The following is a 25,585-nucleotide window of genomic DNA, read 5'->3' as shown; positions in this document are numbered from 1 at the left end:
GAAGAAGAAGAAGAAGAAGAAGAAGAAGAAGAAGAAGAAGAAGAAGAAGAAGAAGAAGAAGAAGAAGAAGAAGAAGAAGAAGAAGAAGAAGAAGGGGAAAAAAGAGGACAAACTTGAAGTGCTATTTGTGGTGCGCACACGTAAGACGCATTGCAATTACAATCAACCAAGCGCACGTAGGCTACTACGTGATGATATATAAAGACAGAATGGCATTCCTCCACACAGTCTTTGGTTCCTACCTTTTTCTCGCCAAGGCTGTGACACCTCGAAAGCCTCAGTGATGGATTGGAGAGAGGGAGGGAAAGTCTGGAGCATTCACGCTTTGCGAACTCTGTGAGTGCTTCAGGAACAGTCCGTCTTTGGGGGCTTATATAGGCTCTGGCTGAGGACGATGCAGCAAGGAGGTGGACGCACAGCCCCTCCCTGTCACCTGAAACACATTATACGTTTGCTTTTTCCGAACCCATTCGTGGCCACTCTTAATGTGACCGTGACATATGCTTCAGGTTTGTGATCACGCATCGAGGTGTTCGGAGAATATTATTTTATTCTTTTTTTTAAAAAGTCTTTGCAGGGTTTGATCTATGTGGATGTGATTCATGTTCATATTTGGGCTCTGCAGGTCTTTCCATTGGCAGCTGGTGAACAAATTAAAGAAACGTGACGCAGGAACAATAATTTTCTTTCCTTTTCTTCTCTCTCTCTCTCCCTCTCTCTCTCTCTCATCTCTTGTTGCCGACAACTGCTTTCCCAGAAAATATCATCTTGGAAGTGATGGACTTTTCACGTGCTGGAACTGGTGGAAGGGATATATCACTCAAGCTTATCTCCTCCGTTTCACTCCATCTATACATTTCATCTCCTTCTCTCCACTGCTGCTCTTCCTGAACAGATAAATCATGACAGATTGGTTGAATATTTCTACTTTCTAGTCTTGGGTTCTGCTTAATGACAGGGCTCTTGAATGTTGGCAGTTAAAACCTAAAAAATGTAAAGGTATTGGTGCGCGAGAGGATTGAAGATGTGATGCTGGCTTTATTTATTTTTACCTAGTAACATATTAGACACCTGAGCAGGCAGCCAGAGAGGAAAAGATGGGACACACTGAGAAAGCATAGGACTTCAGTTTTAATTCCTTAAATAGACCCTCGGCTAGCTTTAGTGAGAGATAAGATTTGAACCCAGAAACGGGGCATTGCTATTTTCAAGTTGTTATCAAACTATACCCAACAACCAATATATCTATTTAATCCCTGAAATATATTTTGACATGTATATTCTGTTATGCAGCATCTGCTCAGTATTTTGACTCATCCTCTCATCTGGTATCAATAGTCAGGCCACTTTCCAGCCAGCGGCCTGCTAGCACATATTCTGATCAACACAGCTCAGAAAGCCTATCCCCGGATTTATAGCCATATTGTTGTCAGTGTTATCAGATCGGCTTAACATACACACGTTTCACAGCATTTCACACTATCTTTATTTATTTGGTCATATGCTTCTGAGATTTATTGTGGAAAGGCAGGATTTAATAGAATACTGTACTTCTACTGTATCTCTCTTCCCTCCACTTTCTATTTCTCTCTCTCTCTCTCTCTCACATACACACACATACACACACACACATACACACACACACACACACACACACACACACATACATACAGTTTCCTCACGTGCAGTCTCCTCAAGCCCCAGATGATATTCCCTCAGTCTCAGAGTGCTGGTACTTGTTTACACAGTGAACCCAGTGACTTTGAATAAGATCAAAGCTTTATTATCATATTATTAGAGTAATAGGGGCATTATTTGGGGCACGTGCTAAGAGGGGCTTTGGGTCTGTTTTGGAAATGCATTCTTTTTCAAACAGAGCATTTATTTACCTACAATATATTGTTCCAAGTTTCCCCCATGCTTTCCCCCTCTCCTGAGGCCTCTCGGAGCCCAGTGTTGATGCCAGGACGGCAGAGAGAATGAGGTGCAGTAGTGAGCAAGAGGGAAAGCAAAAGAGGAATAGCATCAGGGTAATAGACAGATTCAACAAGTGTTGCATTGGTTATGATTCTAGATTCATCCAAGGAAGCCAGAAGAATTCAAAACTAAAAGATTTTGAGGAAATAGAGTTTGCATTGTTTTGACTACCACCATGTGCAATAAATCCAAGCTCAAAACAACCAGTTGTTGGTTTTTCATGCAGGTTAAAGCAAATAAGTGCTCTTGGACAGTTCTCGGCCCACGTCTGGGGCAAAGCGACCTGACGTGGACAATTCAATAAGTAACTAAATCTCTAAAGGATGGCTCTTCGCTCTGTCCAGTATCCAAGCAATCCAAGCACATGCTGTAAACTCCACCTCAGCGGTGCACTCCACCCAAGGCTATTGTTACTGCGCTGGCAGCATCCACGGTGCACGGGAAAGTCACCACCAGATCAGTAGCATGTGATTGGACAAATGAAAAAAGAGCTCTCGTATGATTTGAAAGACTCAAACTTTTAGAAGGAGTTTGAAAGATCAGACATAAGCTTTGTATCAAGTTGTTCACAGGGTGGTTGTGGTGTTTTGCATTTGGATGTGCATGTATTGTGTTACTTTATCAACTTGATTCATAGGAGCAGCTCGACATTTTGAGACTTATTTGCATCCTTGTTGAGAGTTCGATGAGAAGATTGACGCGACTAAGACGAGACGATCTTCTCACCTCTCGACAAAGAAGCAAATCGTACTTCCCAAACTGTTGGACAGTTCTTTAATCAGTCAGGCCAAGTAATGCGAATATAAATCTGATAAAAGAGAATACTTTTTAATATTAAGGTAAGTCTTATTTTATATTGGATTCTTGAACGGCCATTGTATTGGGGCAGCTTGGAAGTTGTTATGTCATGAGTTGGTTTTTGTTGGCCAGGGGGCAAAAAGAAAAAGGGACATTTCAAGAGTGGTTTACATTGGTCAGAAGCCCAGTCTCTAACTTCAAACTGTCCAGGCTGCTTTCTTCCACACACAGCTGTTAAACATTGTATCAGTGCAAAATGCAGTTACACAGCAAATACTGTATGTTTCACACAGTCCGCTAACTTACGACGGGTTGAAGGCTTGTTGACACTGAAAGAACCTGCGGGTGAGAAAGCTTCAACCCTGTGTCCCCGTCAGAAGTTCAGGAGTGGATTATTACTCCTCCTTTGTCCAAAGAGTAACAAGCACAGTAATGAAGCCAATAAATATCTGAGTCTTCTGATCAAAGAGGGACCTTGCTGAGCTTCTATTTGATTAAAAATTAAATTCCGGCTGTGTTTAGACTGTATATACACAAAGGTGCTAATATAACATTACTGATAAAATACTTTTTCTTCATAGAATCCAATTAGCAAGAGACTGCCTGCAATGTCAGCTGATCCTGTAAGGGCTTATTGCTGAAAGATTACCCAATATATCCCAAAGCCACATTGTCTTGTGTTTACTGAATAGGGACCTCCACAAACATGACTGTAGAAAATCAGTCCCAGACGGGATGTTTTCTCCCTGTTGTCTAGATACAAGTCTGGCTGCTGTTTGGCTGCTCAGTGGAATCTAAGGTGACTTTGTCCTCACTGGAAGTCACTGGAAGAAAACACACTACAGAGACCATTTTAAAGCAAGCGTAAGAAGCAAACGTCTCTTTGAGGTTCAGATTTAGCAGATTTGGAAAAGAGTTTTTATTTCCAGATGAAGTGGATAATTGCTGAGAGTAGATGACAAAAGGTAAGAGAAGAGGGAAAACACAAAACTAGCAATTTGCCACCCCATAAGCTTTATGCAAGGGCCTGTAAAGCGCTTCAAGCAATCTCAACAAACATAATGTCGGCAGAACATACACAATTAGAAACCCTCTTCCCCGAGTGTGGGAAGAAACCTGAGGGATTACTGGAGGGGCAGCTCTTTCGTCAGGAATAAGTCGCTCAGCTTGTGGATCTATTTTTGACATGTTACATTCCTTTGCCCCCAGATATTCTCACCCATCTATAAGACATTTACAACCATCTTTGATGCTCAGGCCTTGTAAGACTGCACAGAGACGGGGCTGTGGTCACACGCAGACATTTCTCAAGAGGTTCAGATGTCAGCTGAGAGAGAGACAGGCAAACATGAAAAATCCAGTAGGACCTAAAGTTAGAGCTCAGGCGTTTTATGATGTATCTTCATGACAGCAGGTAACAAAAAATATCAACTGGGACTCACGAGAGAGCTGCCAAACCCCAAATAACTTTTACAGAGTTGTCTGGACAGCTGTGATATACCTCTGCTCTTTTACCAGGGGATTATGCGTCATTATTTATGTTCCATTTTTTATGTGATTTACAAGCCACTTTATGGGTTGACATTATATTTTAATTCTTATGGGAATAGTTTGACATTTTAGGAAATGTTAGATGATCAATGCCCCTTATCTGTACATTACATGGAGTTAGAGCCAGGAGACGGAAAGCTTTGGTTTAACAGGGGACAGAGTGAGGGAGAACATGTTGGCCCTATCAAGAGCCAGTGGTTTGTCCATTCTGGGATACTCTAGAAACTAGAATAGGCTCTGTGAAGAGGACCCGCTCTGTATGTAGATATAGACGCCTCGTAGTAAGGTAACAAATTCACAACAATTCTTTTTTTGAGGTGATTATATAGTGAAGAAAACATACTTTTTATTATCATCTTCAATTTCTGCCACTAGACCCTATAGCTAGCTGTTTCTCCATGCCCATAACTTTCTGCTAAGCTAAACTAGTCCCTCAGAGTTTTGACTCTATCATTATATTTAGCAAACACATTCAGTTGGAGAGTGGTTTTAACTCTTTGCAAGAAAATGAGTATGAGCTTTTCCCAAATTGCAAAAGTATTCTTTGAAGTTGTCCAAGTCTGCACGAATTTAGCACTCGAATGAATGCAGATTGTTTCCTGATTCTTCTGATAAAGGTTCTTGTAGCCTTGGCCAGTTAGGAGCACAAGCGAAGGTCAGATGTAAGCTGGCTGACCGGCCGGCTGGCTGGATCAGGCTGTGGCTGGGTCGGCCTGGAGGCAGTCTAGACAGCAGATGAGCAATGAGCTGGGCTCTGGCAGACAGGCCCTGTGGCTGGGACTCTCTTGGGCATGGCAGGGCCTCTGGGACTCTTGGCCCTGGCAAAAATGATAAATTCACTAGACGGCAAGACACCCTAGCCTTCGTAACTCTAATGCATGTTTCTAATTGATGAAATTCTATAGGATAAAACTGAAAACAGATCAAAAACCAGCTAAAGTCCACTTTTATACACTTACCTACCTCCTGATCCCTATACTGAAATCATTAGCGAAAGTCTGTTTGTCCTGTAATCAAAATGTTGCCCAGGATTTATGATTCGACTGAAGTTTACACCACGTGGGTGTTTAAGACTTGATCTTTGCTCACTTGGCACCTGGTAAGAGCTTTAGTGTTGCTGGAAAGCACAGGCGAGGACTGCAGCTTGCAGAATTTGCGTTCAGAGTGCAGCGGTGACATCTGGTGAACTGTACCATTCATCGTTGAAAGAATATGCAAATTGTTATGTAGGATTATTTTTTATGTCTTTTTTTCTTCCATGATCCTATTAGAGCCGTTCAAGCAGCTACCTGCCAGAAGCAAAGTACAATGACACAAGTGATACCATTGTTACACTCATGGTAGATCTTTTCATGGTATAAGTAGACACTATTGTTACAGAAACCTTCATCTAATGGTAGTTAGGTTTAAGTGGATTTCTGCATTATGGATTTGGCACTGTAGATTCAACAAGATGTTTGACTTAAGTTTGATGTAAGATGATTGGATATGCCAAACCTAGCTGGGACATTGTCCAGCTCCAACGTGTTTCAGAATATTGTGCACAGTGATAGGGATACATTTATTTCTTCCCATGTACAGTTTGGTATGATGCTGTGTGCTAATCTACTCTTGTTTAGCTCAGAAGCAGATGAGGCCTCAATTAGACCTGAAACAGTCAAAACAAAATGTGTTATTCTGAATTGTATTATCTTTTTTTTGTTTCTACCATTCTTCCATAGTTGATGTTTTCTCTCTTGAGTTTGGCCTTGAGGATGACAGGAAACTGTGTACCAAAACAGCAATGATGTTAGAATTAAAACAGATTCATTCTTGATTTGACTCTAATGAAATCATAAGAGAACATACGATTTTCAGAATCAGACCGGCTTCATGCGTATATATCTCAAATGAGTTCGGGTCAGTGACGTCAAAGGAATAAACATCAATCTGTCACTAGCAGGCTCTTGCCCAGTCTTTTTGATGACATCAGTGTTTTTATTGGATCCAGCTTATCAGAAAAGCTTGAGCTTTCTTGTGCTCTGTGTTCCATGGAAGTGATGGATTTTAAGTTAAGATGAAGCAAAGACCCTGTGTGTTTCTGTGAGTCTCATACATTTATTGAATATTTTCCAAACATTGGGCCAGAACCCGCTTGTTGTTTGACATTTCAACGACTTCTTTGTTTTTATGATTGGTCAAAATTATTATTGAAAATAACCATTTAGAGGTTATTTACGACTGGATACTGGATCTTCCTCTTTCTCAGACTGTTTTGGTCCAAACAAGGTGACCCCCCCCCCCCCCCCCCCCCCCCTGTCCCACAGGCTTCAACCTACTGCGGCAGGTGGCATCCCTCGTAAGAATTTACGGCTTGGTTCTTCTGGTTCAATGCAAACAAACCAAGTTTTATGGAGCAAATACTGAGAGGTCATGGTCCCTGCAGTTTGATTGCACCATGACAGAGAAACTTGGCTTCATTCATTTGGTGGCACCTGTGAGATGTTTTCAGAAATTCGCAACTACTGTTGTCAAGGCCTTTTAACTCTGGGACGTCTTTTCCTGTTGTAAAGATGTACTGTAAAGAAGAAGCCAAAGTTTGTGGTTCTTACTGTAGACACGATATGATTTTTAAAAATACTAAATAATTTCCTAAAACAGCTGTGCGTTTAAGAAACATTACTCAAACATTCAACATTTGGCATTTTTAGGGCACTTTTTCTGCTTTCGGGTGCATTACCGCCACCCACTGATCTGGAGTGTGACCTAACAAAAATAAATGAAGGAGGCCTTGCTCCTTATAATGAAGGAAAATACTATCCAGTGGCTCACCAATAGTTTTTGGATAAGAACAAAGGTCTGACAAAAAGGAACAAACTATTTCTTCAATAAGAGAGCCAAGGACGTTAAAAGCTTGTATGTCTGCATGAAGAGTGATGGGAGTTTATAGCGTACAGTTATTTTGTATTTTCCCTTTCATTTGTCAAGTTTGTGTTGACGGTTCCTTCCCCTTCCCATTTTTACATGAATGTTAACGATAGTAGCATATAATAGTAACATCGTCTTGAACCTGGGTGGAAATTCTAATATTGATGAGCTCTGTCAAACTTTCATTCAAAGCCTTACATCATACAAGCACTGTTTTGTAATTATATCCTTTTGGATCTTTCCACATAGTAAACTTTCATTTTGTTTCTATAAACCTTCGACCCATGTTGCGTAAATATGCCGGTGCTTGTCTGGCTGTTGTGAATTGCTGTGGTGGTTTAAACTTCCTGTGACTCTTCTCTGCTGCTTCGTAACTACCATTCGTCTCACGGTAACCCAATCTGCCAAATAACCAAACAAATTGAGGTTTAATCATCTAAAAAACACTGTTCCAATCTCCAATCATATAGGCACATGTATATATTATCCCATGGTTGACCCTTCCACTGACATACAGTCTTCGGTTTATGCAAATTATCACTAAGTTTCTAAAAAATAACACATTACTTCACCTCCTATCAATGCTTCCCAATTTCTGACCTATTCACTAGGCTGGCGGCCAATATTCACATTTTTCTCTGCAGTAGCACTGAACATCCAAAGTTTGTAGAAAACTAAGCCAGGTTACTAGAGGACCATCCAAAGGTCATCATTATTTGTCATGTTGTAAAACTGAAAACCACTCCTATAATATTACCCTCTACCTGACCTGAGCAACATACTCAGTTATTCTTAATGTATCACTTTTTGCCTTTGATGTGCTTGGCAAACGTTTTAACCTTTTTACTGTGTTATTGCTGTTAAAGGAAAGTCCCGGACTCGGTTGGGTTTAAGCTATCACGTGTCTTCCCTATGGGATGTAACATGTATTCCAGTTGTGCAATTTAGCCTTTTATGTTCTACCTACTCCTCTCTTATGAGACATTGCTGCTCCCACATAATTACATTTTCATAGCATATAGTTGGTTAGCGACGAGCTGGTGAGCATATAATATCTATAGCAGCTCAGATCTCTTTTCAGGAACTCAGTTTTTCTGGTTGTTGTTTGATGCTGGAAAGGTAGCGCAGGGTGGGTTTCCCATTGGATTGTTGCTGAAAACTGCCATAGCTGAAGGTGATGCTGATGAGAACCAAAACCAAAACAGAACAATTGGGAGTCGTAAACCAATTGAAAAAGTTGAAAGATGCTAAAAAGTACCCTGAGGGGAACTTCAGGGTACTAATTGTCTGTAGGTTTGTCACTACAAGCATCTCCTTTAACATTATTACACATAGTCTTTTGGTCCATTGCAATATCAAAAATATAAATTAGCGCACCTTGAAGTAACTTGGAGTAGTTGCTGGAAACAATCCATTTCTTTAGTGTTTAAGGGTTGATTTTACTTTTACACACTTCTGAAATGTTTACATTGTATTCATATTCAATCTTCCCAAAGCTGTGTTGCTTGTTGTGACAGAAATTGCTTGTTATCAACCAGGAAATTTGTCTGGGTCTTGTGAGGCCATGGATCGGTCAGCCCTGGGCCAAAACAAATCCCACCAGCTGCTGGATTCCTGCTCTGGTTTGTTCGTCAGGGAGTGCGTATGTATCCCAGCATCCCAAGACAATGTGCATTTCCTGTGCCTGTCTCCTGAATATCAAAGTGCGATAGAGACTAATCAAGAAACACTGCTGCTGCACAAGTGGTCGGTGTTCCCACAAGCTCCACATAGTTACAATTAGTGCAATGTCTTTTCTCGTCTTATTGTCCATTTTTATTTGACTTTTTCATCTCAGAATATAATACTTTGCTTTCTGGGAGTACTGGCGAAGGAAGAATGTGTCGTGCTTGGAACGGCGGTGTGAATGTATTGAAAAACCTAAAGCTGTCAGGTGAATGAGAGCAAATTCACAGTGGTAGCATTCAATGAAATATGAAAAGCCAGAGAATGCAAAACCATGCTCATTTTTTTCATTGCACTAAATCAAACCGTGTCTGTCATTTTAAAAGTTGGTATTTTTCCCAAAAAAAACGTAATAACTTACTGTGATTTAGTTGACAGATGTGAAACTATGATTTACCTTTCTTCCAGCCAAAATATCCTTCCCTCACAGCTAATCAAATGACTCCTAAAGCCTACAACACACACACACACAGACACACACACACACACACACACACACACACACACAATATGACATGATCATACTGTGCTATACATGACAAACCATTAACCTCTCATGTTCTAAGCTCTCAGCTGGCGCTCCAGAGGTAAAATCCTGTTGCAATTGTGCATGTTTTCTTTGGAATAAAGTCCCTTCTGTCACAACTTGATATACACTTTATATCAAGGTAGTGAAGATTAGACCTTCCCAGCCCCCGATTCCAAACGCTACCCCACTTCCTGGCACCTTGGACTTGGTACAATGGGAACATTTGACGGTTTCTTGGATGCATTTTATTTTGAATTTCCTCTAACCTGACTTTGAGTCGTCGTCTTTGAGTCGTCGTCTTTTCGCAGGCAAGTTTAGGCAACTAATTCAACTTCCCTTAAAGTTTAAAAGCTGCTAAAATCAATATTTTAATATTGAGAAATGTCACCCTAATCTGCAGTTCACAAAGAGTGCCATTCCCATCAGCTAGTGTTGCACCTCCTCTGTGTCTATTGTTGTTATTGGATGGATCAAGGCTCAGCAGAGTAGCAGTGTCCTGCTGAGGTATTTCTCAGCACTGTTGTAACGACAAACCTTTCTCTGCCCTCTGACCCACAGAGCTCAGCCCCCAGACACACAGTAGCAGAGTGATTCCAGATGAAGGGAGTCTGTGGAAGGAAAGGCGTCGCTGTTACAGCGTCAACGCCTCAATTTTTGGTTCCGATCCCAATAAAACCAGTGACCATAGAAGTTATGAGTATGCATTCAGAATATTTAGTGCTATGCTCCAACTTGCATTTAACTGTGTCTGTTTAAAAAGTGGTTTCCATATTTTATGGTCACCTAATTGACTTCTGACATTCAAATTCCATTACTTAAAACATTACCAGGTGTTGCGTAATGTAAAAGAGACGGTTTTCTTTTTTCTCTCTCAAAGCTTTATAGCTTCTGTTAAAATCCTTCCAATCAATGTGCAATACAATGTGTGATTAAGGCTACTGAGTCCACACTATCCAATGACTTCTCACCCAGTTACATTTCCCATGGGCCAATAATAGTATGTGAAATCCAGTCCAACAAGTATGGTTACGCTAATGGTTTAAGCAAGCCCACCAATAAAGAAAACAGGTCAGGATGCACTGTAGCTGCCTTTGAGTCATTTGGAGACTCTGGTGAAATTTGGGAGAAATAGACATGTCCAAAAAAGCTTTAGTCCCCGTAAAAAGCAAAAGACGGTCTCAAGAGTGATCATTGAACCTGGAGTCAGGTTCTCGCTCTCATTGGCTCATGTTTGGCTGAAGAAATCCTTGGGAGAAGGTGTTCTCATTCATATCCACATGGTGTCAACTGCTGTGCATATGCTCAACAAATTATGTAATATTACCGACTCTTAAAATTTGTCAATGAGAATAGTTGGCAAAATAGCCTTTCTTTTCAAAGCCTTTTCTTTATGCACTCTGAGTTACCAATGTTTCCATGAATCAGACACCAGCCAGGTTACTTTTTGCTTCTGGGCGGGCTGAGCCGGCTCGATTGTGTATACATTTGAGGTAAAAGTTCAAGCGGTTGAAGATTCTCTTCTGGTTTAAAGGAATAGTTCTATTTGCTTATGTGTAATACAAAAACAAGATTAAAAGTGTGTTAATTTTTTGTTTTTTATGGTCTTGGTGGACATATTTTACATCTTTGGACACGGCCAGACTAGCTGTTTCCCCGTTTCAAGGCTGTATCTGAACTAATCTTATCGGCTGCTGGCTGTTGCTTATTATTTACAGTCGAAAATAGTATCAATGTTCTAACTTTTAAAAAGAAAACTATAAGTGCTTCTCCCACAATTTCAAACTATTCCTTTAGAATTAGACTATGTGGAGTTGTTAAATGTTTGTCTGCACACTGCACATGATGGAGGCAGCAACCCTTTTCCTCAATTACCCCATTAAATCTTGTTTTGTAACAAAGGTCAATCTCATTATATTTATCTAAAGCTGCAATTTCAGAGGATGAAAAAAGTTAGGTGCTGTGGTATGCTAATTTATCTGTGAAAGTGTAAAATAAATGGAATTGTGCAAAGAGAATACAGCTTAATACATTTTTTAAAAAGTGTGTCACGAGAACTTGAATAATGTATGAAAATTATCAAATAATTAGTGGCATCTGAAGAAAGTTGTATGAGATTTATTCCAACAAGCCATAGTCACAGTCACAGTGATGCTTTGAGCTAAATGCAAACATAATCACAATGACTATGCTGACATGCTGATGTACAGCAGGTATAATATTTGTTCACAGAAAGTTCAGCTGAGACTAATGGGAATATTTCTGGGATATGTTGTATTGGTTGTTAAGGCGAAGCATTAGATAATATGACAGTTTGACCTAATGATGGCCCTAACTTATCAAAGTCCATGTCTGAATTAATGAATGTCCATCCAATAGTCTTTGAGACATCTCACTCATCAACAACAAATGTCAAGATGGTGGCATGAGAGTAAAAGGGGGAAACAAGTCACCTAGATATATAGTCTGGAAACCATAAATGTAAAAGACGTTGAGATATTTCACAAGACAAGTGAAAATGTTGACCTACTAGTGGTGCTCGATGAAAGTCAGGTTATCGCTTAAGTCATTCAAATTCATCTTCTGGGCCCTTTGAATGTCTGCACTAGATGTAAAGGCAATCAATCTAGTAGTTGACAAAAAAACAAAAATGTCAACCTCGTGGTGGCACCAGAGGAAAGGGTGTATATGTGATTCTTTTGAACACTTGCCTCTCGTATTAGTTGATCCTACAAATGTGGTGCAAAATCTTGGAAAAGTGCAGACACCACAGTATGTAAACACAGGCCAACTGTACATACACATCTCAATGTTGCATTCAGCTGCATCCAAGTGGCATCTAAGTGGGAACCCACAGGCTGCTGCGCTCTGTTTTAACTGGAAGACTTTGATTTCCAGATTTGCCTCAAATCTCCTCCAGCTGGACACAGACCGAGCACCACCAGGTGTGAAATGGATTATTGAATAAAAATGTCTTGACTTTGCATATAGGCTTTCTGTCCAAGATGCTTCCTTGCTCAGAGATAATGCTGCCGCATGGGAAAGAGTTAAAAAGCCATAATGTTTGGATTTAGTTTAAAATACACAGAATTGGGGATTTCCAGTCTGAGTTGTATTGTGTAAGTGTCCCTCATTCTGGGACTTTTTGTAATTTCTTGTGTAAAATGTTCATCATATGGAGAGAAAAAGAAGTAGATGTCTAGCCAAAGACAGTAAAGTCAGTCAGCAGAAGAGAGACTTGGTCTTCCTCCATCATTCTAATTTATTGAGCAGTCATGGAAAATAAAACTGAAATGGTAAATCTTTTTGAACCCAGGAACTACCATACTGAGATGAAGACATGAATACAAATTAAATGCTTGCTGTTTCATTTATTTATCTTGAAGACAGAGTTTAAAGGTAATAAATATGATGCAATAACTCTTGTGTTGTTAAATTTAAACTGTCAGTATTAAAGATGCACTACATTTACAAAGAGCATGAATTAATGTATGATGTCATCTTACCCATCTCTTTTTCCAAATTGTCACCCTTTTCTAACACTGAAACCAAAGCAAATGTTTGCTTTGTATAGCCCAAAATGTACATTGTCAACAAAAAACTGACTTTCGCAAATTCAAAGTTATCATCGAACAACAGTGAAAACAGTATCCATCCTTCAAGTGCTCTGAGCCACGAGTTGTCGGCCCGGCATGTGCAGTGTCAGTGAAGTGACCCTTGTCATCAAGAGCAGGCTAAGGAAACACATTCCTGGAACTCCACCATATGTGGAGGAAAAGCCGTGGGTGGTAGTGACGTAAAACATGCTCAAAGAAAATACTATTAAGACTCCCAAACAGCATTCCCTTCTTCTCATCCCCGCCTCGTTGGACAGGTTGGACATATCAGGGAAGCATTTCAAGCATACACATATTTTTCGAGTGTCTCTAAATGGCAATCAAAATTGGTTTACTCATGTTTTACTCAGGTTTGCTGACATGTGAAGAATATTTGTGTGGGAAGATTTAGATCATTTCTGTTGTGTTATCTGCTCTAATGTGACGGTTTCAGGGAAATGCCTCAGAGAAACTAAACAGGATGAACGTCAAGGGTGTCACGTTTCTTTCAAGTATATCACATCAAACTAATCAAGACTTTTCCCATTAAGGAAGATTGATACAGATACTGTGTCTTTGCATTAATATTAACGACCTCATCTGCATCCCATTTTCTGGTGTGCCCATGACTGATTGTTTTCCCAAATCTGTGTGATTCCCTACGGATGTAACTGATGTAACTCTGCCAGTGTAGTAATATGCGTGCAATTCCCTGAGGGGTTAACACACACACACACACACACACACACACACATTCATACATACACCAGGGCATATTGTGTACAGTGAGGAAGAGAGATTGTTAGATAGGTGTGGTGTGTGGGGGGGGGGGGGGGCATGTGCCCATATTAGTATGTACGGACCGATGTGCAGGTGTGACAAATAACACAGTGTGTGTCATGAATTAGTGGATTCATAATTTTGTTGTAATTATGACCGATGAGAATAATTGTGAAGGTGACAGCTGAGTGCTGCTGGTTTCTTCATCCCACTCCCTCTCCATTTCCCCTCTTTAAGCTTAATTACCTCGCTCAAACTCGTTATAATTGACATTGTTCATTTACACCTGCTCTACAAAAAAGCCTCTTAGACCCCTAAGGTCCGCCTACTTAGATTTTCTGCCATTTTGAATTTTGTGAAAAACACATAATTGACTTTCTTAACTACATGCTTGGTCCAAATCAACAAAACCTGATATCAATCAAATCATTGAAGCCAGATGACATAGAATATGTCAACCGTTTTTTTATATCTTATTGTGGTAAGGATCTATGGCCCAATGAACATCTTAGGGGCGTGTCTTGTTTTTCAATGCTCATAGCGTCAAACACTATTGGGACTAATCACTTTGAAACATTTGTGCGCATGGCATGCCTTAACTTGCAAAAGAAATCTTGTGCGATTTGAACACTAGGGGGCGCTACAATAATTCGCCGAAGTTGGCCGTTTTTTCGCGTTTTTCACTCGTTTTTGGCACTTTTCCTGCAAAAAACGTCGCTTTCACCCACTCTCTCTTGTCGTTAAAAATATTCGAATAAAATCCCACTTTCTGTGCTTTGTTATGCTAGAGACTGTTGCTTTAACGAAACCAATCTTTCCAAAGATAATCATCCATGATGCCAGTCAAGCCTTGAACACATTTCCAAGAAAAAACATTCAAATTTGTCATTGGAACACCAACTAAAGAAATAAAATCACAAGTTTTAGACCAGAATATACATAATATATATATATGAAATATATATATATGTACATATATATGTACATATATATATATTTCATATATATATATTATGTATATTCTGGTATATATATATATATATATATATATATATATATATATATATATATATATATTTCATATATATATATATATATATATATATATATATATATTTCATATATATATATATATATATTTTAAATACATATTTGTTTTAAATATAAACTATATATTTATAGACACAATATATAAATAATTATATCTGTATCTATATATTTATATATGTAACAGATTTGTATTGGGCAGGGAAGAAGTTTACTCGGATGATTTCTTTTTCCAGCATTTATTTGCTCCTGCAGAAGACAATAAAACACACATATTGTCTTACAAAAGGTAAGAAACAAATAAAATGACAAGTTTTAGACACTAATAGTTTCCGATCAAATTTTTCAGCCATCTGGTGGCGCAGTGAGATAAAACACATGTCTTGATTGCGGGAGTCCTGTCTTCAAATCCAGGCCAGGGCAAATTTTTTTCATCACTTTTTCTTTTTACCTTTAATTTACATGATGTGGTCTAGACTTCACGTAGAGACACATGATGCATGTATCTGTTCACATTCTCAAAGCGCCCTACTGGCCAAAACAAATAAGCCTAAAAATGCATCAGATTCACATGTAATTTACACAACGTGGTTACACTTCATGTAGAGACACATGATGCATGTATATGTTCACATTCTCAAAGTGCCACCTAATGGCTCAACTGGACTTGCTCTAAAATTCTCAGAATTTGGATTTGGTCATTTATCAGCCTTAATTGCAACATTCAGTCGTGTGCCACAAACTCTCCATTGAAACCCATAATACCCTGAAGTAATGTGGGGTCCTCTTGACTGACCCCTGTGACCTCTACAGTAGCAATATGAACTCTTCCCTGAGAGAAAGTGAAAGCACGTTGTCGCTCAGGTTATGGTCATAGGTACATCAATAATCCATTCACTCAGCCAGTGTGCTTGAGTGGAATGGAAGTAAAACCTCATCCAACCTCAAATCAAAGTAATGGTTACCCATATTTTAGGTCAATTAGAGCACAAACGTGACTGCCCGATATACAATCCCTCCCGTACTTTATTTTACCCTTTGGATGTCCACTCTTACTTTCCTCAATAAGATGTGGATTCCCCCTCAAAGCACAAAAATACTGTCCAACAGTGTGGCCGTTTTCATTTGGTTTCACCTCATTCAGTTGATGATGGGGTTTATTTTGCTTTGGCTTGTGCCCACGGGCACAGCTCCTGCTGCTGGTCTGCCCGTCGCTGCATTCTAGGTGACCTTCAGGACACGGTCACATGTTGGGTGAGTCTAGTCTTGATTGGCTGTGGATGGACAGCGCAGGGCAGGGCATGGAACATAAAAATAATCTCTCTGCACGACTGAACTTAAAAGTTAAAAGGCACAGAGGGAGGTTTTCGTGAGGGATCCATTACAGTGGGCATGGCACACCATATTTCTCTTTTCCTCCCCTGTCGGATTGTGGGTTGATTTTGATTCATAGAATAAGAAAGAAATTAATAAATGCTCTTTTTATCAGCCGTGCACCACTTTGTTGCCAGTCAGAATGAGTCATCACAATTGCCTCATTCTCAACGAAAAAGAGTGAGGGAGTAGACAGTGGTTAATTTTACTGTATATTTCACTTCTTGGCTCTTATCCACTCTACAATCCATGATCCCTGTTATTGGCATTTTCTTGTCTCACCCTTCATATTTAGTATTTATCTTTTAGGGTTTACCATTTGCATTTTCTCCTTCTTCTCTGGCCCAAGTGTTGAGAGAGGTGATGGTTGTATTTCTGTTTCATCCCTTCTGACTTTATTACTTTTATGAATGGGGCATACATTACTACTTGAACATTGCAAGGCAGGATTATGTATGCTCAAGTGTGCGTTGTCGAGGACAATTTCCATAGCGGTTCTTCCATTAACGTTTAACAGCTGTATTCTGTTTATACAATTCAGAAATTCCAGACGCATGACATTTTCTAAATATCATCTGAGTGAGTTTCAGTTTCTCCAGTGTTTAAATTTGGTTAATCTTGCCAATTGCAGGCGGAATAACAGTGTGTGGAGACATGACTTAGATGGCAGCGCTGTATCATTCGGAGAGTTCTGACTCACACGACTGAAACACTGCATTTGCAGTTTGTTGGTTTGAGTTCAAATCCACATGGGTGCAAATGTTTGTTAGTACAGTGCTGCCATCCAGAAACTGAGCCCTCACACCAAACCTCCAAAAGCATAAAGCCCCCAATGTGGCCCTCCACTTCTCACCTCAGACGCCATGGTGATAACACATAGCTACACACGACTGATATGATCACCGACTGATTTATGTGAGGCGTTATACGTTAATTCATATCTCGCAATTACTGTGTTCTCTAAAAATTTGTGTGACACCCATTGCACAGCCTTCCCAACATCACCCTCTCCATACAGTTTGAAGTCTCCAATGCTTTCCTCTGGCTGATAAGAGAGGAATGGAGACAGAGCTCGGCGTAGCTCATTTTCTCTGGAGGACAGCTATAAAAAGTGGAGGATATGTGGCTATATGAGTCCAGCTTGGGACACATGTCATTTTCTCTTCTTACTTCCACTTGGTCCATCCTGTACTGCCCTATTTTTCGAACTTAATTTGATCAGTTAAAAGATTGCTGTCACATAATATGCGTCATCAACGACAAATGATGGGACACACCTGCGTTGCGCCTGAGAAATAATGCGCAACGCACGTGTGTCTGTGCAGAGGTCAAAGTGTCACATGCTTACACTTTTCAACCAACGGAGGGCAGTGCAGTAGCAGTATGTGACTCGGCCAAGATGAAGTTCCACACAGCAGCAGTTGCTCCTTGCTGAAAGCTGTTTGGAGCCCATCAGGGGTCTCAACACCACATCGCCTCCTCGAACCCGAGGTATCCTTTGGTGTAAACCAATGGCTTGGTTGTAGAAAATGAGCTGGCAGCGTGGAGTTCAAAATCCTCAGTTAGCAGTCGCTGCCGTATGTAAAAATGAGAGTCAACTGTGATGTTTGTCAGCACGTCACCTTTATTATTTTTATTATGAATGAGAATGTGATGATGTGAACTCGACAGCTCAAAGATGCATATAGTGGATCTAAACTTGAGTGGTCTGTTAGTACCCACTCTCATGTAGTTTGGCTCCTATCCCCCTAGAGTTTGGACAGCATGCCTGGAGAGTGCATCTCAAAACACAGGTACATTAATCTCGTTTAGATTACTTGTGCTTTCTCTCACGTTAACCGATTAAGTGACTCGTGTCCATTGTTGTGAGAAAGTGATAATATGCAACTATAGCTGGGTTTAATATGCACAATCTCCCTGAAAGCCCCTTACTGGAAAAAATGCACTGCAAAATCATTACCACCACTTCCCGTGTCCTCGTAGGGTCACAGCTAGCACTCTATCTCTCTGGCTGTAGTCTCAAAATTGAGAACTCCAAACAGTGGAAACAAATGTCTCTCTCCACTTGGCTGGTGTGAATGGGTTCAGGCTACTTAGAGAAAACCCGACCTCTCTAAGCCATGTCAATAAAACCCTCTGCCGTTTAATGCCTCTCTTTGTTACACTGAAATACTGCTGAGATACCCAGCCAAACAAGAAACTTTAAAAGGCCATTACATTTTTTTGTTGAGTCAACATTTCTTTTTTTCTTCTTTTTCTTTACAAGTCAACAGAATTTAAATTGGCATTGAATAAACAAACACAGACGCACTGTGTATGGATCCTTTAATTTCTGGTTGAATGAATAATACAGTGCCATTTTCCTAATCTGTCTTGCACAGATGCATTAACTCTGAAAGCCCAGTGTTGTAAAACTGTTCCAGAAATGGTGAGCACTGACCTTTAGCACCACACAAACCCATTGACAGAGCGATTGTGCTTATTACCATTTTGCCACTATACTCAACATGCAGAGGTCATTAGGCTCAGAGGGACGCAGTTGGGATTTTGTTATTTCGATTGATTAATGTCACACATAAACCTATTGTCTATTCTTTTCTTCTTTCCATAATATTATGTAACTTTGGGCATGTCTGTCGGACTATGGTAGAGTCCAGAAGATAAAGTGTTTGCAATAAGACAGCAAACTTCCATCAAAATACATTACCGCACACCTCCTGTTCCTGTCATGATCTACACCCTCAGTCATTTATAAAGCAGACAGACTTTTAATCTTTATGGGTATATTTCTTTGGCTCTGACCCAAGGCTACCAAATATAATCAATGTTCATGATTTACAATGAAAAACAAGCTCCTTCGGTAGTTTTTGAATGCTGTGAGGCTCGGTGGTTTGTTCATTTTGAAACAAGTGTTTCTCATTATGTCGAGTATTGTGCTTGGCAGGGAGGTTACTTCAACCCTGCCAAAGCAAAATCTGCTGGCCAATTCCTGCTTAGGAATACCATATATAGTTTCACCTGTTATCCTGCTCAATTCTTAGAGATAATTCCACACAGTCAGCATGTTCTCCGGCCTTTGTTAAGTTAAGTATGTTCTGGCTGATAAAGTGTTTTATGCCAGTATAGTTAATCAAATTGTAATGCTAATTTAAAAATGTTCTTTTTGATATATACAGTATATATATATATTTTTTTCTAAGTCAACATCGGAGCATAATCCTCTGAGTTTCTTGGTTTGTCCTGAGTGACATCTACACATTGTTGGTACTGAAGGTATTATTGTTTGACCTTACTTTGAACCATGCATGGAACATCAGGGAGAAATGCTGGTTAGGCCCAAACAAACAATATTTATATTAATTTACTCTGGCATCAAAAAGAGTCTGCTAATCATGTTTTATGATTTGTTATTATTATGGGAAAAGGTGCAACAGCAAAATGTGCATTCAATGATTCAGTATTAGTGAATCTGCTCACACAGGCAACAACAACCACACGACCCTCCTTTCAAATCTTCATATTGTCACAGAAGATTCCCCCAAGCGAAACATTTTGCAACTTGTATTGTTGTGTTCAGTCAGGTCATAGAGCACTAGTTGTATGAGTCAACTGTAATCAAGAACACCACTTAAATGTCATGTTTTTTCTTCTCCAATATATGTCAATACAGCCTATTTTTAAGAAATGAAAAGCCAAACAGCATGTGTGATGTTTTGGTATTGAAACTCAGAGCCTTGTTTTCCTCTTTTATCCCCCTGTCTCCCAATCAAGTTCTTACCTTGGTAACCTCTGCCCGCCCAACCACCTGCCCCCTTGACCCCATCCCTTCTCACCTTCTCCAGTCCATTGCTCCGGACCTTCTTCCCTTTCTCACCCATCTCATTAACACCTCCCTCTCAACCGGCTGTTTCCCAACTCTCTGAAGGAGGCAAGAGTCAACCCTCTCCTGAAGAAACCCACTCTCGACCCATCTGAAGTCAATAACTACAGACCTGTCTCTCTCCTTCCCTTCCTCTCCAAAACTCTAGAGCGAGCTATCTTTAACCAAGTCTCCTCCTTTCTTCACAGTAACAACCTTCTAGACCCCCACCAGTCTGGATTCAAGACAGGCCACTCAACAGAGACTGCCCTCCTTGCTGTCTCTGAGCAGCTTCACACTGCTAGAGCAGCCTCTCTTCTCCTCTGTCCTCATCCTTCTAGACCTTTCCGCTGCCTTTGACACAGTGAACCACCAGATCCTCTTGTCCTCCCTCCAGGACCTGGGTATCTCAGGCACCGCGCTCTCACTCTTCTCATCCTATCTCACCGACCGCTCTTACCGGGTAACCTGGAGAGGATCTGTGTCTGAGCCTTGTCCTCTGACTACTGGGGTCCCTCAGGGTTCAGTCCTTGGTCCTCTTCTCTTCTCTCTGTACACCAACTCTCTTGGCTCTGTCATTCGCTTGCATGGCTTCACCTACCACAGCTATGCTGACGACAGCCAACTGATCCTCTCGTTTCCCCAATCTGAAACACGGGTAGCAGCACGAATCTCTGCCTGTCTGACCGACATCTCTCAGTGAGTGTCTGCACACCAGATGAAAATTAACCCGGACAAGACTGAACTTCTCCTCCTTCCAGGAAAAAGCTCTCCCACCCACGACCTAACTATTAACTTCAACAACTCAGTGCTGGTTCCGACTCCGACTGCCAGGAACCTCGGAGTGACGCTTGACAGTCAACTCTCCCTGACTGCCAACATTGCCGCAATAACACGCTCCTGTAGGTACATGCTGTACAACATCAGGAGAATACGACCCCTTCTCACTCAGAAGGCGGCACAGGTTCTGGTCCAGGCTCTGGTCATCTCACGGCTGGACTATTGCAACTCCCTCTTGGCAGGTCTACCTGCTATTGCCATTCGACCTCTACAGCTCATCCAGAATGCAGCTGCTCGACTGGTCTTCAACCGACCGAAATTTACCCACACTACTCCGCTCCTCCGCGACCTTCACTGGTTACCGGTGGCCGCCCGCATCCGCTTCAAAACATTGGTAGTTGCGTACCGTGCTGCGAACAGATCGGGTCCAGTCTACATCCAGGACATGGTCAAACCGTACACCCCAGCCCGTTCACTTCGCTCGGCTTCTGCCAATCGGCTTGTAGCTCCTTCACTTCGAGCTAAATCACGACTGTTTGCTGTGCTGGCTCCTCATTGGTGGAACGAGCTTCCCATTGACATCAGGACAGCAGAAAGTCTCTACATCTTCCGGCGCAAACTAAAAACACATCTCTTTCGACTATACCTTGAATAGGTAGCACTTAAATGCCGTAGTAGCACTTAAATGTCCCTTACCGATAGCACTTTAGTAGCACTTAAATGGCACTTACGGATAGTACTTTGTAGTTTGACTTTATTGAAGAAATTGTACTTGCTTGATTCTTGTTGTTCTGAGTTTGGACTCACGGTTTAATGCACTTATGGTAAGTCGCTTTGGATAAAAGCGTCAGCTAAATGACATGTAATGTAAAAATGTTGTCAAATGATCATAACTGGGCATGTACTCAGACATCAATATTGAACGTAGTGTGTACAATTTTGATTATACCTAGAAACTAGCCACACTCTCTTTGATCATCTGTATTTAATTATATCATGATATACTGTATATGTAGTTGCATGCTACTGGTGTGTCCGCAGTGTCAACATCAAACTATAAAGCAACAGAAGCTTAATGCCAGGTGCATGCATCTGGTCTCATAATGTATGGTTCTATCAATTCACTTTTGTTAGTATACTGTATGCTAATATCTTTGTAAATTCTTCCAGACTTTCCCTTGTTTTTAACACACTTCTATGATTATTACACTTCTGATTCCCAAGAAGCGCAGGCGTTATTGCCTCAGGAGGTCATGGGACAGGAAATGTTCTCAAAGCGTGAGGAGAGCTCAGTATTTACATGAGGATATCCGTTTGTATGACCTTGGCTGCCCCCTGACAGGGTTTGGTTTGCTTTCACAGTCCCAGCAGGTGGAGCGACCTTCACTGACCTCTGATACGAGACAGACATTAAAGCAACAGTGCTGGGTATCATAATATGTGTCCAGTTGATGTATGGATGCAAGAACTAACACACCCAGACACACACTAAGCTCCTTACATGTATAGTCTCTTTTCTTTTCTTATTTTCTATATACCATACTTTTACAGTGACTCAAACCCACAAGTTATACGGTATCTCCTTAATGACACTGCCTGTTCAATCTGTACACTTTTCATGCAGTGGAGATCTAAAAAGATGGGAACATAATGGCATACCTATATACAATGAAAAGGTGGTTAACAAGATAAAAAGCTGATGGTGAGTTTGGACTTGGCCACACCTGGCCAATTGAAAAGAGATTTATAATGCAGCAGGTTTCGCTCCATACGGCGTTGGGTATCATCTCTCCTGTGCGGCAGTGTTTATGTAGGACAGGTTTAAATATTTGAGCAGCGCATGTGGGGATGAATGGTGCCACAGGATTTCATCATAAAGCTGTGAAGGGCAAGCCGACGGGGGGTCATTTTAAAAGTAGTGTCAACATTGTGAGGTCCAACCACTGTCGACTCAGCAAACAGTAGATCGCAGACGCTCTGAAAGGCGGTGACGGCTGCTTTCTGGAAAGGCCCGGAGGTTTTCTCAGAACACCTTTGATTGTGCCAACAGGCTTTGGACATCTTCCCTCGTTGAGTGGGAGCAGTGTTGCCAAAGTAACCATGGGAGCAAAAATAACAGTGACATATAAGAGAGTAAGATTGACGACTGATGCAACCAAAATGCTCATTGGACAATGCTGACAAAACTGCTGTTGACACTACACAAAGAGCAAAACAGCTGGTGCTCCATTCACGAAGGTAGTTCATCTTGCCATGTCTTTCCTGTGCCTACACTGACATTACGTAATATCACATTACGTAATGTCCCTTTACACACAGGAACAATGAAAGCTCAATATTTTCTCCCGATATCTTCCCCATTCGCCTTGACCAGTCAGAGTGCAAGAAAAACCAGGTTTTCTGCAGATGTGATGTAGGATATTGCTGATGCTTCATTGTTCCTCTGGTTTATATCACAGTTTACCTTCTGCTCCATCTTTCCCTTAAATCTAGCACTACCCCAGCTCACAGCTTTGGTTGCAACAAGTGTCTGTGGAAGTTTCCATGCTCCCACTCACTTAGTCGCCTGAGAAAGAGCCACATCAAGTGGCATGCATAGCTATCAGCTACTGCTGCGTGGGTTTCTGTTTACCCAGCCTGCCTGTCTGTGGCTCACACCTCATCACCCCACCATCCACCTGCCTCGCTCACTTAAAGCAGAGTTTAAAAGAAGCAAGAAATCCCCAAACTGAAAGAACGACTATTATTGAAAAGCATCACTTTTGCAAATCAATTCCACGTCATTGTTGTCCTTTGCTCACGCTTTCCCTTACATCACCGTGCATATTTCCATCCATCACTCGCGGTAACCCATACCACACTCTCGGCAGGCCATCATCCACCGCTCTCTCTCTCTCTCTCTCTCTCTCTCTCTCCTCTCTGTCTGCTGGGGGTTTCATGCAACTCTCGTTTTCCCAAAAAGACACCTGCACGACCCCACCCACTCCCCTCTGACGTAGACATTCCCTACTTGGAAAAGTAAAGAGGAGAGCTGTGTTCAGAGAAAAGGCAGTTAAAGTGAGAAAGAAATAGAGAAGGTCTGTGATGCCTTGAGACGCAGTTGTTTTTTGTTTATTTGAATAGCCGCGAAGAAACTGCATACAACTCTCAGTTAGTGGTCCTGACGTGACGCCAGTCACCATCTCTAACGTACACCACCGGGGTTTAAAGGCACTCTAAATGGGAATACAAATAATCCACCAGTTGGACTAAGCATTACAGTACAACAGAAGCTTTGGTGCAGATGTGACTCAACTCTCATGCCACATCATCAAGGATGTCAGCCACTGTTTGGTTTCTCATCATTTACACATTAGCTTTCATCGCAGCATCTTTGACATTGCTTTGACAAGCTTATGTACAGTCCAATGTACAACATTTACGGGGCCTGTTGAAGCATCTGTACATTACCTGCAAGCTGCCAAACTCAATTGCAGGCTCAAGCTGGGCACAAAAGGATTTTTAAAAAAGGGTACTAGCTGCATTCGGTGGGGCACCAGCACACAGGAGGTTTCCTAGCATAAAGGCAGCCTATATTGGCATTGCGTTTTCTTCATTTGAGGCCACCTGATTGGACCACATTTTGTTAATCATGTTTTCACCACTACAAGGCACCCTAGAGGGTACTTGATCATATTTTCTCTACTACAAGGCACCCTAGAGAGAACTTGATCATGTTTTCTCCACTACAAGGCACTCTAGAGGGCACTTGATCATGTGTTCTCCACTACAAGGCACCCTAGAGGGAACTTGATCATGTTTTCTCCACTACAAGGCACCCTAGAGAGAAACTTGATCATGTTTTCTTACCATGCTTTCTCCACTCGAAAAGCACTGTAGCAGGCAATTTAGCATGCCTTCTCAATTTAAGGGCACCCTATAGGCACTTTATCATGTTTTTCATTTTTCACGTTTCATTTTAGTAATCTGACTCTTTATCCCTAAATCAGTTTTGCTCTGCACATTTGAATTTGGGGTTATCACAATAAACTTCTTTTGGCAGGTAAATGATATGTTTGATAGTTCAGGTTCAATGGGAAAATGAACATGCTTGTCCAAAGTTTCTCATTGTCTATATTAGAATTTGCCAGGAAGTCAGCATTTATTTTAAATATTGGAAACACAGTCTTTTGGTATTGTATCATACTTGTAAAGAGCGCCTATAAACTAGCATGCTATTTGAATATGAAGTTGTATGTATCGGGCCAAGGTGTGTCAGACTGTTAAATGATACAGTAATAAACTGACAGCTTATTCTTTAATTACATGATATTGACTCTGCAACAGATAAATGCATCTCCAATGCTTTTCCATTTATTGTGAACCACCTGTTGGATCGTAAATAACAGAATGACGTCAGAGAACGTCAGCACTAATTATTTAAGCAATACGTGACCAAGTCCAGCTCCAACAAGAGGTTTGTATTGTCAGCTGGATGGATCATCTTTGCAACTGCAAGTTTTCAACACACAGAGGCTTAGGGAGTAGTATCCCAGTAATTTATGGGATGAATGGTATTCTTTATTCAAAGAGGTTAGTGTTGTTTTAGGAAACACTGTCCCCTAGTGGGGACATGTTTACTTCTGTTAATTCATCAGACAAAATGCATTTTTCAAGGTTTCATTT

This window comes from Cyclopterus lumpus, chromosome 20, assembly GCF_009769545.1.
Source record: "Cyclopterus lumpus isolate fCycLum1 chromosome 20, fCycLum1.pri, whole genome shotgun sequence".
NCBI classification, from domain to species: domain Eukaryota; kingdom Metazoa; phylum Chordata; class Actinopteri; order Perciformes; family Cyclopteridae; genus Cyclopterus; species Cyclopterus lumpus.
This window is presented reverse-complemented; position numbering follows the sequence as displayed.